We start from the raw sequence: 15,697 nt of genomic DNA on the forward strand, positions 1-15,697 counted from the left end.
TCTTTTTCTCGTTCTTTCGTTCTTTCTTTCCTTCGTTCTTTTTTTCTCGTTCTTTCGTTCTTTCTTTCTTTCCTTTGTTCTTTTTTTCTCGTTCTTTCGTTCTTTCTTTCTTTCCTTTGTTCTTTTTTTCTCGTTCTTTCGTTCTTTCTTTCTTTCCTTCGTTCTTTTTTTCTCGTTCTTTCGTTCTTTCTTTCCTTTGTTCTTTTTTTCTCGTTCTTTCGTTCTTTCTTTCTTTCCTTCGTTCTTTTTTTCTCGTTCTTTCGTTCTTTCTTTCTTTCCTTCGTTCTTTTTTTCTCGTTCTTTCGTTCTTTCTTTCTTTCCTTCGTTCTTTTTTTCTCGTTCTTTCGTTCTTTCTTTCTTTCCTTTGTTCTTTTTTTCTCGTTCTTTCGTTCTTTCTTTCTTTCCTTCGTTCTTTTTTTCTCGTTCTTTCGTTCTTTCTTTCTTTCCTTCGTTCTTTTTTTCTCGTTCTTTCGTTCTTTCTTTCCTTTGTTCTTTTTTTCTCGTTCTTTCGTTCTTTCTTTCCTTTGTTCTTTTTTTCTCGTTCTTTCGTTCTTTCTTTCTTTCCTTTGTTCTTTTTTTCTCGTTCTTTCGTTCTTTCTTTCTTTCCTTTGTTCTTTTTTTCTCGTTCTTTCGTTCTTTCTTTCCTTCGTTCTTTTTTTCTCGTTCTTTCGTTCTTTCTTTCTTTCCTTTGTTCTTTTTTTCTCGTTCTTTCGTTCTTTCTTTCTTTCCTTTGTTCTTTTTTTCTCGTTCTTTCGTTCTTTCTTTCTTTCCTTCGTTCTTTTTTTCTCGTTCTTTCGTTCTTTCTTTCCTTCGTTCTTTTTTTCTCGTTCTTTCGTTCTTTCTTTCTTTCCTTCGTTCTTTTTTTCTCGTTCTTTCGTTCTTTCTTTCCTTCGTTCTTTTTTTCTCGTTCTTTCGTTCTTTCTTTCCTTCGTTCTTTTTTTCTCGTTCTTTCGTTCTTTCTTTCCTTCGTTCTTTTTTTCTCGTTCTTTCGTTCTTTCTTTCTTTCCTTTGTTCTTTTTTTCTCGTTCTTTCGTTCTTTCTTTCTTTCCTTCGTTCTTTTTTTCTCGTTCTTTCGTTCTTTCTTTCTTTCCTTCGTTCTTTTTTTCTCGTTCTTTCGTTCTTTCTTTCCTTCGTTCTTTTTTTCTCGTTCTTTCGTTCTTTCTTTCCTTCGTTCTTTTTTTCTCGTTCTTTCGTTCTTTCTTTCCTTCGTTCTTTTTTTCTCGTTCTTTCGTTCTTTCTTTCCTTTGTTCTTTTTTTCTCGTTCTTTCGTTCTTTCTTTCCTTTGTTCTTTTTTTCTCGTTCTTTCGTTCTTTCTTTCTTTCCTTCGTTCTTTTTTTCTCGTTCTTTCGTTCTTTCTTTCCTTCGTTCTTTTTTTCTCGTTCTTTCGTTCTTTCTTTCTTTCCTTCGTTCTTTTTTTCTCGTTCTTTCGTTCTTTCTTTCCTTCGTTCTTTTTTTCTCGTTCTTTCGTTCTTTCTTTCTTTCCTTCGTTCTTTTTTTCTCGTTCTTTCGTTCTTTCTTTCCTTTCCCAGGCTCACCTGGGAGTTTGTGTGCACCTCTAATGAAAGAGAATGGGGACAGAAGGAACTGAGAGAAGGACCCTATATTTAGTCTGAAGACAGAAGTCACTACCTTGAGTTGAAACTTTCAAGAGTACACAGAGTTTATCTGTATTGCTCTAATAAAAGATATGCGCTCTTCCTATAAATTTCTCCTTGAAAGGCAGAACATCTTTTATGTGATACTGTAAAACTCATGCATCATAGGTGAGTCTGAAGGTTTATTTTAAAAATCCTATTCTCAGGGTCAGTCCCTGGGTTTTTCTGACATCTCTCTGTTTTTCTCTCAGCCAGTCTTTTGCAGGTTTGGCAATCTTATTTGCAGAGTAATCTTATTTCATCTCAGCTGTTTTTGCTCTCTTAGGAGGGAACTCTTTGCCCATTCAGGAAGGACAGTGTGTCTTTAAAAAGCAGTATAGGCAATCCCCTGCAGCATGTCATATGGCAAGGTAAAGCTCCTTGATAGTAAGTCTTGCTGAAGGAACAGCTTCTGTGTGCTTGGAATCCAGAACAATAACTTCCACCACCTACAAATATGCCCCCCAAACTAAGACAATTTGTAGTTTATGATTCTGGGAGTGGAAGGAGTGTGGTGGTAAAAGTATTAATATTTAAAATTGAGAGGGCTGGCTACGAAGCAACTTTGACTTAAAAAACCATTCATTTCAATTAAAAGCTAACAGTGTATGTTGGTTTGCAGCTCCTTGCTTCTGAGCTAAGCTCATACTGGGTGTGCCACTCCTAGAGGCTCCACCAAGAGACATCTCTCCATATGCTCATGTTATTTACTGTTTGAGTCCTCAGAAACATGACAGTTAGCAAATGAATTACAGAGTTCATCCCTCCCAGGGGTAGATACCTGGCTTTCCTAACACTGAAGTTCAACACTGAAGTAATTGCTTTTTCTCATGTCTTTTTTTTTTTTTTTCATCCCTCTCCCCACTCCTCACCAGGCCACATTATGATATGAGAGTTCTTTAAACAACCTTAAAACAACCATTTGTGACCAACAGTACATAGGTTGGGTCTCTACAAAAGCTTGGGAGAGAGCTGAGGAGCAGAGAAATATGCTATCCCAGACTTCATAGTTAATTAAGCTTCTGTCAGACCTGCCCTAAATTGTACTTGCATATTACACCTTGGAGTCCCCAGACTCTCCAGTGGAAGTTAAATGTCACTTTCTGAGGCAGCAAGACTTGAGTTGATTGAGACACAGGGTTGAGGCTATACCCACATTTATGCAGTACATGCTAATTAAGTGCTGCAAACACACAGCTCTTTCAGGCAGAAGCATTTTCAGAAATGATGTGGTAAGATACTCACAACCTTAATTTAATTCTTTCCAGACATAAGCAGGAAGAAAGAGGCTGGAAGGATGTCAGGGAAGGCACTTGTAGAGCAGATAGAGATTCTTTCAGGACCATGCTGTTTTTCAAGGAGACACTTGGATGCAACACAAGTCCAGCATACCTGCTATGCCCTGAACATTAGCAATAATTAATGTCTTCCTATGAAAGCCAAAGAAAGCAGTGACAGGTAGGATAATAGGACAAAATGTGAGCCCATCTGTCTGTGTGATTAATGGAATGAGCCCCTTCCAGAGAATGAATGGAGGCAAGATGCCATTTCCAGTTTGTTGTTAGTTTGGCATTGCACAGAGGTACAGAAAGGCTAAGAATTCATGTAGCTGTTGATGTTACCTGGGAAATACCAATAGAATGTGCTGGGTGATTGAACAGGAGATCTGATCCCGGTACCTTTTTCCATGAACTGAACTAAAAGGCAAAGGATCCACCATGTCCAGCCATGTCAAACTCTTTGGAGGTGAACAGGAGGGAAAATGTTAGCAGCAAACAATATGATAAAATTTTCTGTAGAAAGAATGAGTCACTCAGTTTTCAGTTAACGAATTTAATTACAGCGAGTAAAATAAAACCATAATTTGCCTGGTCATCCATGAGGAGGCAGATGAGTAATTTGTGCAACTGGTCTATGTCTCAAATTATATTTATAAATTAATTGCATTCTGAAGCCAGAAGAGCCAGACCCACAAACTGGCCAGACTGTTCAATAATGTTTTACCCTAAAAACTACTCCCACTTACAAATATAGGAAAATTCTCATTCATTTTAATATGATCTTTTTCAGTAATACTTAGATACTTTCCCCAAAGACCTAAATGGGAATAAAGTACCTAGCTTTTTCTGGCCCTTTTCAAAAATGCTTTTAATTTGTTTATTGTGATAGAGACTACCAGCAAGATGAAATCAGTGAGTTGTATCCAGTGACAATATTGATAGACCTTGTATCTGAGACTCTCTTTCACCATGTAGCACTCATACTTTAGGGACAAAACACATCCCAGTGCCCTCAAGGTTGAGTCACAACTCTCTTGCTTTACCATTCTTTGCTGAACACAGAACACATTATCAAAAACAAAGTTTTCCAGCAACCAAATCTGTGATCCTGAGTCACAGGTGAAATTCTGAATTTATTAGCATGTTTCTTTGGCACATGTTGTTGAACAACTATTTCTATGGCTTTAAGGAGACTCTTTAGTCTTCAACTATTTTAAGACAGTCTATCTTTTTTAAAAATAAGATACTTTTGGCTTCATTTTGGTATCATGTTATCATCTGTCTCTGAAACTTCCCTAGAAGCCTGTACAGGAAATGTGTTCTCCATGGTGCTGTTAATTTGGGTACATGCTGAAGATGGTTTCCAGAATAGCACTGACACTTACCTGCTGGGATGGCACTGGGGCCTCCCACGCTGCTGTCTGGGGCTTGGAAACTTGCATCTCTCTTAAACATCTAGCTGCACTTTTCCAGTTCCTGAGGAGGGAACATCTATTCATAGTTATGGCAGTATGACATTCTCCCATATTAACAGTAATAATTGCTCTCTTCAATGCTATGCCTTTCAGCCCTGTAGGAACCAATAGCAAAGCCTCTTTTTATGTAGATGTAATTGTCTGCAGTGCATTTTTTGTCCCTCTTTCTTCATCACTTTTACTTTTCTCAATTCCCTCCTTCACACATTATTTGCAGTCTGTGCTTTTGTTTTCCTTCTGCCCAACCTTGAATATCATGAACTGTTTCCACTGAAAATGTTTCTGGTCTCCTCTCACAAATAAGTGACAAACAGAACTGTTGGGTGCACTTCATTGTCTTCTACGGTCCCCTGAAAGGCAACCCTTGCCTCCCAATGACTTCAGTGATCTCTTCTGCCTGAGACTGAAGAGTGTGTGTGTGTGTGTCTTGAAGAAGCAGGTCTGCTGAGAGAACACAGAGTTATTGTATTTAATTGGGAAGAGGCAGGGTGTGGACGACAGAAATGGGAGAGTTTTACCTAAATTTAGAGGTGTTTTCAATTTCTTTCCTCATTACAAATTTCCTATTTTCTTCCTTCCAGAGACTGCAGTGTTTTCTGGCCTGAAAACAAAAGCTAATTTGTGAAAGATGGGAGTAAAGTTGGCTTGGAAACCCTAACTCATCAATGGCAGAAAAATTGCTTTAAGATCAGGGCAACAGTGCTAGATACCTGTTGTTTCTCTGATAGTTCATCACAACAGTACAGGAAAATTTTGATCCAGCCTTGAAGCACGCCTAGTCACTATTAAGCTGTCTTTTATCTCTGTGGAAAGAAAAATATAGTTAATTTTCTTTTTTTTTTTTTTTGAAGGAGAGAGAGGAAAAAAATGTCCCTCTAGAAATCCTGCAGAAGGTGTATGTCATTTAAATGTCTTTTAAGCTTTGGTTTGAAAACTTCTGGAGTTCTACACAGTAATTACTTCCACTGAGGAAGTGCACACATTCTGCTACTCATGCTAATTACTGATAAGGAAAAGGCAGGAGGGCTAAATGATGAAATGTTTCAGGCGCTTGTCTTTCTTTTACTAAGCCAATTCCTGTAAAGCTGGCAGCAGCTAGAAGGAGTGCCTTCTCTAATTATCCCTCCTCAGTGCAATTTTAAAGTGTCTTCTCTTCTTTCCATCAAAAAGCCAAGGTAGCAGCTCATGTTGTGTCAAAATGGGCTTCACATGTTTCGTGTACTGAGCAGCAGGCAGTTCAGCAAAAGGCTGTGCAGATGAGTGGAAGAAAAGAAAATTACCTCATTTCTTCATCCTTGTTACTCAATACGAGGGAATAAATGCTGTTATGAACATGGGGAATGGGAAGGAGCAACAGCTTAGCTGAATTATGGATTTGAACACTCAGTTTGTCATTTTAATTCAGATTGTTAGGATTGCCAGCTTCTCTTCAGTCATGTAATCCTTGGCAGCTAGGCAGGGAGGAAGGGATGAATAAATTCCAGCATATTTCCTGCTTCCTACATGTCTCTAGCTCTTGTGATAACTCTGTAAATTTTGTAAATGGGATGGACTAAACTTTAGAATAGATGAGTAAAATTGGAATTCAATTTTAATTTTTTCAAAATAGAATTTTAAAATCAGTCTTGTCATTAGGATTTTTTTGTATCTGAAAGTAGCAATATTGTCTGTTAAGGTTCAAATTCAAGTTTTTGCAGAAGGCAACAGGTTCCATCTGAGATTTTAGCCACTGTATCAGATTAAACAAAATCTTGTAAATGTGTCCTTTGTTTAGGAAATGTATTCTTATGCAACTTCCTGCTATTGAAATTAGTTCAATTTCTCTAACTTTACCTGACATTACTTTAGATTTAATTAACAAAAAGCTGGGCCAAATAGTCAGGCCAAAAGTAGACAAATTACATCTAGCTGTATGTTAAATTGACATGCTTAAAAATATTTTACAATTTAGGCACTCTTAATATTTGCAGAGCAGTGGCCAAATGTGGAGAGTGTTGTGTAGATTTTACAAGGCTTTAGAATTCATTTAAAAAGAAGGCTAAATGTCCCTCTGTGAATGAAATGGTAATTTATGTCCTCTTGAGCTGCAGTACCAGAGGTACAAAACATTTACAGAGATTTTATTAGAATTCAGCATTAACACTGATAGTACTTTGGATACTTTGAGATAATTTTAATTTATGATTCTTGACTTTTGCTTGGAAATGCTGGGTAGAAACAGCTCTCTTGTCTGTTATGACTTCCTCAGTAACTGTATCAGGGGATGAGTAGGTCAAACCTTTCTAATTTGAAACCTCATTTGGAGAATGACAAAAAGAATAAGCACCTGAAACAGAGAGATTGCTTTATTTGTCACAAACGTTCAGATTTTAACAGCCGTGTTTAAGATCAATGTTCATGTTTAACATTTAGCCCATATTTAATTTTTTTCTCCCAAAACTGACTGACAAGTTTATAAAATCTAAAAATGAAATTATAAGTTTAAACAAAGAAGCATAAAACATAGTGGGGATCTTTGAGAGGTGCTTTGCTTTCTATGAAGACTCACAGATTCTGAATCAGAATCTGTGAGTCTTCATAGAAAGAAGACTCACATCTTTGTGAAAAAATATTCAGATGTTACATTTTAATAAAAAAACTTGTAGTGGCTGGGTGTGTTTAGCTCTTCTTAAAGGAGGGAGGTGAGGGGAGAGAAGTACTCTTGCCCTTGTCATTGTTGGAAAAAATGAAATGTATCCTGACATCAGAGCAAGGCCTGAGAACTCAGGATAGCAAAATGAAACAAAGACATTTTCATAAAATGCAAGATGGTGCTTGACCTGCTAATCTCTGAGTGTATAGGGAGTTATAACATTGAAATGTACTATGAAACCTAAAGATACCATGCTAGGTTAGCAGGGCAAAGAAAGGCCAGACCATGGAGAGCCATATAGCAAACAGATGATCTGTATAGAATGATTAAAAGAAGGTAATGTGGTATTGATCTTTAAAAGCATTATCCAATAAATCTAACTCAATCTCTCCGAAAATAAAGGAATAAATATTAAGGACAGTAAAAGTCTTGTGTATAATTGTAACAGACCAAGAAGCAATAAGCATCATGAGCTGATGATGGAGGAAAAATCATGTCAAATAAACTTGATTAATATTTTGCAGATTGAATTACGGATGGTTGCAGTGGAACAGATGTAATTTGTATGGCTGTCAGATCCTGCTCTTATTTTTACAGATGAAAATTGTGACTGACTGTTGACATCCATCAAGGAGATTTCGCTGACTGAACTCAGAGAACAGGGAATAACACATCCCTCGTGTTCCCTGAAGCAATATTTTCTTTGTAAATATGCATTCAAACACTGCTATGCATATTTGCACAGTGAGGTAAATTTATACACCATAGAAAGTGGATAAATGTATAGGTCTGTTGTTCTGGGGGAAGTAGGAAATGAGCTGTGGATAATATTGCAAGCTTGTCTTGAATTGAAATCGAGATGGTCTAAATGGGAAGTTCCAAAAAGATGGTGTTTTCCTGAGAGGACACTGCACTTGAGGAGTTTGTACCACATGTTTTATGGTCTGAAATGTGGTGTGAGGAGAATGCCAGGAGTGGTGGAGAATGTAATCCATGGTGGGTAATGCCAGAGGATTGCAAAGGCTGCTGGGAGAAAAAAATTCATTCATCCTGCAAGAACTGGCCCTTAGGAATGATCTTCCCTCAAAGTACTCCCTAACCCTAATTTTGAAGTGCAATACCTGGAACACCTCAGGAGAGAGCTACAGGATGAGACTGGAAACCACTCTCATTGTCACTTTGAGCACTTGCCTGTTCAGCAGCAGAGACACATCAGAATCGTAGAGTAATCCAAGACAATTTACTGAATGAACTTGTGCCATGCTCACAGTTCTAAAGTGTGAGCAGTTTCCTCTTAGCAGTGGGGATTAAGATCCCTAGACAATGTCTAACTTGCTGAAGAATATGAAGAATAATGTGCCAAGTAGCAACAGGACAGTAATATTGCAGAAACAGATCTGATTAAAGTAGAAGTATAGGTACAAAACCAAAATTGTTTTCTCTAAAAGTGTTTTTTTAAATGCTAAGAAATACCAGGATTATTTTGAACTTGGTTTGGATAATGCTGAATTTCAATTGCAGATTCCAGTGGAATATGGGAGAGTCATCAGTGTATAAATGCAGGCCTTGAAGTATCATTTTGTCTTGCTGACTCCCCATGTTGCTGCTGCCAGCCCTGGCAAAGGGTTCTCTCTACAAAATGGAAACAGAAATTCTGATAAGCTTCAAAGTTCTGATGTTAGTACAAAGGGATAGAATAATTGGAATTTTATAGAGTCTGCAGCAATAGGGGTAGTTTTAAGTATACTCAATGTGCAGTATGACAAATATTGAGGAAAATGTAGTAGAAAAAAATGTAGTAGTGGAAAGCACACAGTTGTTGCCATATAGCTGGAAGGAGTTGCTTTATTGCTATATTACTGCTTGCCCTGAGAATATTGCTAATTTGATGTTTACACATCAAGAGGTAATATTTTGGTACAAATGCAATTAAGTGGCAGGACTCTTTTTCTTAGTCATCTCTGTTCTAGTCTAGATGTCTTTTTCTCAGTCAGGCACCTGAATTTTCACATCATAGTGATTAGAAAAGCCAAGTTTTAACACAATAACTCAGAGGACTATGCAGCCTTTGTTTCTCACTGCTGGATACTTAGGATAAGTACTGAGCATACAGACCTGCAGAAGTGCTGCTAGGAGGCAAAACAAACATATGCTGTGGGTGAAGGAAATGGAAGGCTAATGGGGATTTTGTCAGATGCATTTCCCTGCTTGTTGTGCAGATCCCTTTCTCTAGCTTGTTGTTTAGCCCACAAGCCTCAGGGAACCAGATTGTCACAATCCAAGTTTTTACAGTGCCTTGCTGATCATGAGAGCCTTACATTACAGAGTATTTGCTTTACTGATGACTCAAGTATAGTGGGATTTGCCCTCTGTGAAGCTTTTCCCTCCTTGTCTCCAGCACAAGACTAAGAAGAGAGAGGGTTAGGTTTTAGCCAGAGAACAGGGGATCTTAAAGAAAAACTCCTCTGAGGATGCAGCAGTAGCACTGTCCATCCAAGCCACAAGGGACCCCTCTATGTCTTATCCCTGTGCCATGTGTCAGTGAATGTAGTAAAAACCCTACACAGAGCATTTTAAGGAACTCAGTATTTTCACCGCTGCTCAGGAAAAGCACTCATTGAACTCAGCTGGAACAAAGACAAGGAGAATGTTCCATTCTCCACTGCCCAGGTTGAGAGGCAGTGACAGATGAAGGGGACACTGAGAATAAATATCCATTCCCCACTCAATTGTGGCAGAGGAGTTGTTTTCATGCCCAGTCCCTGCTTGCGGGACACTGGCTGATCAGCGGGTACAGGAATTTGTGTATTAATTCTGCTTTTGTTCTTCTCTAGCTCAGCTCATCCTTTTCTTCCCCCCATTTGGAGGGCACCACTAGCAAAGGTTTTGCTGCCTATTGCTGTAATCCCAAGACAGTTTAGTTTAAGTCCCCATTTCACCCAAGAGAGTGAGAATTAAAGTATTTTTAAGAGCTAAAAATAGGCAGAGTAGAATTGTAGAGGGAGTTCTTGTGGAGCCTGATTCTAAGTGGCTTCTTCCAGCTGATGTAGCTGCTGAGAGTCTGACTCACTTGATACAAGTCTGACTCTTCCTTGATACATCTCTCCACCACTATTATGTCTTTCATGAATGAATCCTTAAATGTCCTTTAAAATGAACAATACAGTTTTGTCATTGTTTCACCAGTCGGGAGATAAAAAGATGTGATGCTGTATCTCAGGGAACATTTATTTCCAGGTATTTTTATTGTAAGAAATTGCCTCTGTGAGCATGGCTTCGAATAATAGCCCTTATAGGAAGAAAAAGACATCTGTTCAGGCCTTGCACAAAGTGATATTAATATCAACTTAATGGACAAAACTTCCAACAGGAGCTTTCTGATAAATTAATGTTATGCAGTTTTAATGGAGCTCTGAAATAGATGAGAATTAAAGCAAATATAAAAACTAGGTGCTCTGTGGAGTTTTACTTGAGTTGATATAAAATCCTCTCCTTCAGATGATCACATGAAGTGTAGTTTTCAAGCTGTCTTTAGTGCTTTATGTCAGCTTCACTGTACTGAAGAAGGAGACCTTTTAAATTATGACCTTAAGTGATGAATAGAAGTATCTACCATCCTCTCTGAGACGTATACATTCAGCTGGATCAAGCAATCACCATAAAGGCCACAGCTGAGAAGACTTAGTTGGGACCAAGTGGTTTTAGGACTTGTTCCCTATTAGCCCCATCCCATTATAAATTAACCTTGGATCTGTGCTTTCTGGTTGTGATCTCTAATGGGTCTGCAGGTTGGGATTGGATGCAGGTGCTTAATTCCTGTTCCTAATTTATGACTGGTAAAATCAAGACTGCATCTGGAGGGCAGGGAAACAGGTATACAGGCTGCTCCAGTTCTATGTTTGCTAAGGTAGGTGTTGCTTGTTTTTTTTTTCTTCAGCTTGGAGAGATGCTTATTAATCTATGTTCTTTTTTTCTGCTATATCACACCAAAGCTTCAATTTGTTGTTACAACTTTATTATACTGATGAGTACTTTTAAATCTTTTAGTGACCATCTAGTGCTTGTCATCTCTTTGGAATTTCTTTGCAAATGGATCTCAATAGATTTGGAAAAGTTCTGCAAAATCTGATTTTGTGTCTCTTTGGGGTGACACTGTATAATTGTCATATACACTTTTCCTGGACTACCTAATATATTGCACACTACATAATTTAAGGAAGTAATCATTTCAGCTTTGTGTGCATGTGTATGTGTGTTATTTCTTCTTGTAAAAAATTTGAGAGAAAGCATAAATATTTTCTTAGGGTTGTTTTTGGTTTTTTTTTTTGGTCTTTTTTCTTGTTTTTTTGTTTTGTTTTGTTTTTTTGTTTTTGGTTAATTTAGGAAAGCTGGTTCTCACACAGGAAAAGAGAAGTTAATGAACAAAAGATCTCTGTTTAGGTGGTTTATGTGGTATTATTACTGTAGCTAATCATGTCCCTGGGCTTTCAATTTCAAAAATGAGCACTTATATCTCTGTAAGTAGTTGCTATGGAAATCCTCACAGCATGAACCTCTTCAGTGAACACCTTATGGCAGAGAAATTATGTCTTTTGTTTCCATAAACGCATCAGAAACTGGAATGACAGGGGTTTGTGTGTCTTCAAAGCACAGGCACAAGGACTGTTACTTGTTTGTTCCAGCATATGTTTCCTAACCTCACTTCAAATCAGATAAATCAATGTCAGGTTCTAATAATGTTTTGCTGTTATTTGAGAAAGCAATACAGTGAATTGAAGAAATCTCTTTTCAGCTCCTAGTCCCTGTAAAGATTTTCAGATTTTTTTTATTTTTAATACAAAGACTTTTAGGTATATAAGGCTTTCAGGAATACAAATACGGGAGATATTCCTGGCATTCAAATGCTTTCCTTTTCTCTGCTGTAGAGTCGTCTTTGAGCAGGTGAGATCTTTCGTGAGAACAGGGTGAAATAATAGACAATATGAACAAATAGCTTTTGAGGTTTGTGTTTTTTGGCTTTTTGTTGGTTAGCAAGCTAATTTTTAGTTGCATTTCAAAATAATGGAATGAAAAAGAAGTTTGTTCACTGACCTTTATTTTTTTTTTGGGGGGGGTGGGGGATGTTCTCATTGTTTTCCACTGTTGTCTTCTCCATGTATCTAGATGTTGAACATCAACATTGGAAACCTGTTCCTTTATACTAGAATGTGGCCAATAATTTCTGGGGCTTTAACATTTCTCTAAAGACTAACTTGGCTGTAATAAGGGTGTTTAAAGCCCCCAGAATTTTGTTCTGTTCTCTTGAACAAGACACACGATTAAAGTTATGATCTGCAGGTTAGCAGTGCCATATTGGAGTGTACTGTGTGTTAAGCAACCTTCATGTGCTGAAGCAGTCCCACCATGGTGTCACTCTTTAGCCTGAATTCCTGTGCACAGACAAAGTGTCCTCTGTTGCAGTGCTGTGAGACTGGGGCAATTCCATCAGCTACATATTTACCCAAGTACTGCTGAGAATAAAATTTGTCCCAGTATAGACATATAAAGAAATTAATAAAATGGCTTCACTGTAAAATATTAAAATATAAAAATGGGAAATAACATTTTAATGACAAAATGCACAGGCTGTATAGTATCATTAGTAACACGTGTTTAAAAAAAATGTTTTCTACTGTTTCTACTGCTTTTTTGCCTTGTTTTTAAGCAAGGTGAATATTAGTATCTTTCACAGAGAGTATTTTTATTAGTCCTGCAGGACAAGGAACTGGTAGACAGCTGCTCATGTGTTCAATACAAGCTGTATTTATATCTGTCCAGTTCCCATCACACTGATGTTGATGCCCTGCAAGTAGCATCTGTGACTAGTTTGGTGCCAGTTGCAGCAAAAGCCTGTCTCAAATATGGATGGACATGGTACCCATGGTGGGTTACAGCACACAGCTGAGCAAGAACTGAAAAGAAGGTTTGTTTTGCCACAGCACAGCTCCCCCCATAGTAGATAAAAGGAGTACTTCATTCTCCTGAGCTTTCAGTCTGTCTTTCCATTCACTATGTTCCCTTTTAAAATTGAGTCTGTTTAGCTTCCCCTGCCAGACACTCTGGCACAGTTCCTCAGGCACTTAAATATCATTGAGGATTTGGGCTTCTGAGCCTACATCTTATTTCCCTCTGAGGGGGAGGAAGCTTTGCAAGTAGAGTTAATTTTGCTATAGAGGAAATAAATGCCATGAACCCTTTCTATTAGATTAAAACTGATAATAAAGAGCAGCCTTTGCCCCTCCATGAAGAACGTCTGTGAGCTGCACAGCCCCACTGCCTGGGATGCTGTGAAAAACCTGAGTTATGTGGAGCATTTAGTGAGATTGGCTTCCCGTGAAGCCCAGGATAGCGCTTCCCTCTTGTCTGATCTGCTTTTTCTGTCCTCCAGAAGCATGTATGGAGTGGATCCAACCCACAGAGAGCACAGATGTAGCTGCTTCATAAAAGCTTCTGAAGCATCCTGTGTCTGACATAAACAAAAATGACCTTTAGTATCGCTCTCTCTGACTGCCAGCAATGGGCTAGTCGTGTTACAAACCTCCAAGCACACACGGTATGCTTGGCACAAACTTCACTAGTATGGGCAAGTTACAACTAATTAGGCCATAAAAATACTCAGAAGACAGATATATGCGTGTGTGTTTTTGTATAATGTGTGTGTATATGCAGTATATAAGCTATGCAATGGCATTCAGGGCAATGCAGTACACAGCAAGGCAACATTTGCATTATTGTAGTGTAGCTGCCTGATTCTGTTAATACACTGGCATAAATCAGGGCAGCTGCATCTATAATGGCAAAGATGGAAGTAGTGACAAATTGCTTTCAGTGAAGAACTGGGTGTAAATTGCCTCTTTTATATCCAAAAAATGGAAGAAATGGCTTTAGACAGCTGAACATTGTCATCCATATTGGAAACAGAAGCCAGAGTTGGTTCATTTTCATTTTAAACTCAAATTCAGATGGCATATGCCAATCTCATTCCAGTGCTCAAATACATTTTTCTATCTTGGTTTAAAAGTAAGCTAAACTAGTATGCTTTGGTAGATAAATAATTAAACCAAGTCTCATCCTTTTTTGTGAAGGTTTACTTGGTTTCATTCAGTATTTGCCATTTTCCTCTTGGAGAGAATAATGAACCCTTGTCTGATGAGTGGATCTGCCCATCAAATGTTGATTTGCCACTCAATAATAAAGCATACGAGGTCTGAATCACGTGGCTTGTTAGTCACCGGTATCAGGAAACAATTAGGAACTGTTAACATTTTTTTCAGGTTGTCATAAATAAAGCTGATCTATTTGTGTTTCAACAATTTGATGATGATTTTTTTCCTCTAAGCAAAACGTGGTGTGCACATTTTTTTGTAATGTGTGCCAAGATGCTGTAAACAGCTCAGGTCACAAATGTGTTCAGGCAAATAACTGCTGCTGGAACAATGCTTTGTAATAATATGTTCTTTCTGTCAGTACTCACGTTTTATAGAGAAATATCATATGTAACTGCATTTGGGGAGTAGGAATTATCTTCTGGCTTACCAGCAATGCTGTGGAGCTTCCTGCATGGCTCAGTTGAGCTGTATCAAATGGCGATGGAAATGCCTCTAACAGTAGATCCTGTTACTGGGGTGTTCCTGCAGGACTGCAAAGATTTGTGTTTGACTTCCTCCTCCTGTGCAGAGGTGGGAGCTTTTCCTGGGGCTTCTGCTGCTTGTAGTAATGTTCTTTTGGGTCAACAAGGTTACAGATCTCCAGCAGTGATTTTTATGGAGAGGATGAGCTTTGCTTGGCTTTTGGCAAAAGAGCCCTGTGGCTCCTCAGTGAAGGTGGCTTTTTGAGCACCCTGCGAGCAGAATGTGTCAAAGTGGCATACAAATAACCCCCCAGGAATTTCCTTGTGGTTCAGCTGTGGACAGCTGCAGTGTCAGTGCAGTTCTCTGCTCAGCCCAGCAGTTAATATGGATCCATTTGAAGGAGCCCAAGTTTCCTTTCTGCATGGAATCCAGATGCTGCCCTGGGGTCTCCTTGGATGAAGAGACAGTAAACAAAAAGCCAGGTAAGGTGCAATGGCTGCATTTCCATGTCAAACCCCTGTGGTATTTCAGAATTGCCTACTGAAACTTTAAAGCTTCAGTTGTACAAATTGGCATGTGTTTAGTTGCTTTACACAATTGAATTGTCAAATTTATTTTCAAACTATAAAGTGTACTGTTGGAACGTATGGGCAACTTATTGTCTAGAAAAATTTGTCTGTGCTGGCAGTTTGTAAAGTAGAAACTTTACAAACTCCATCATCTGTGTTGCTTTGGTTTTGCATTCTAAGCAAGCTAGGGTTTTTTTTTTTTTTTTTTTTTCTTCTTCAAGAGGGAAACATTAAAACATATTAAAATGATATTTTTGTTGTGCAGCACTTCAGAAGTCCTATTTTTCTCTGATGTACTAAAGATGTATCCAAATTTCCTCACTGAATCTTCAAATGTGCTTATGTTTAGTTTACTTTGTCACAGTCATGACATCTTTTTCTGGGGCTTATGAGATTGCATAATGAAGTGTTTTTAGAACCCAAATAGTTTTGCTTCAGTTTCAGTGTAATTTATCTCCAAAACCATGGACAGAATTTTTTATTCAGCACTGTAATGG

This window comes from Vidua chalybeata, chromosome 3 (genome assembly GCF_026979565.1).
Source record: "Vidua chalybeata isolate OUT-0048 chromosome 3, bVidCha1 merged haplotype, whole genome shotgun sequence".
Lineage (NCBI taxonomy): Eukaryota > Metazoa > Chordata > Aves > Passeriformes > Viduidae > Vidua > Vidua chalybeata.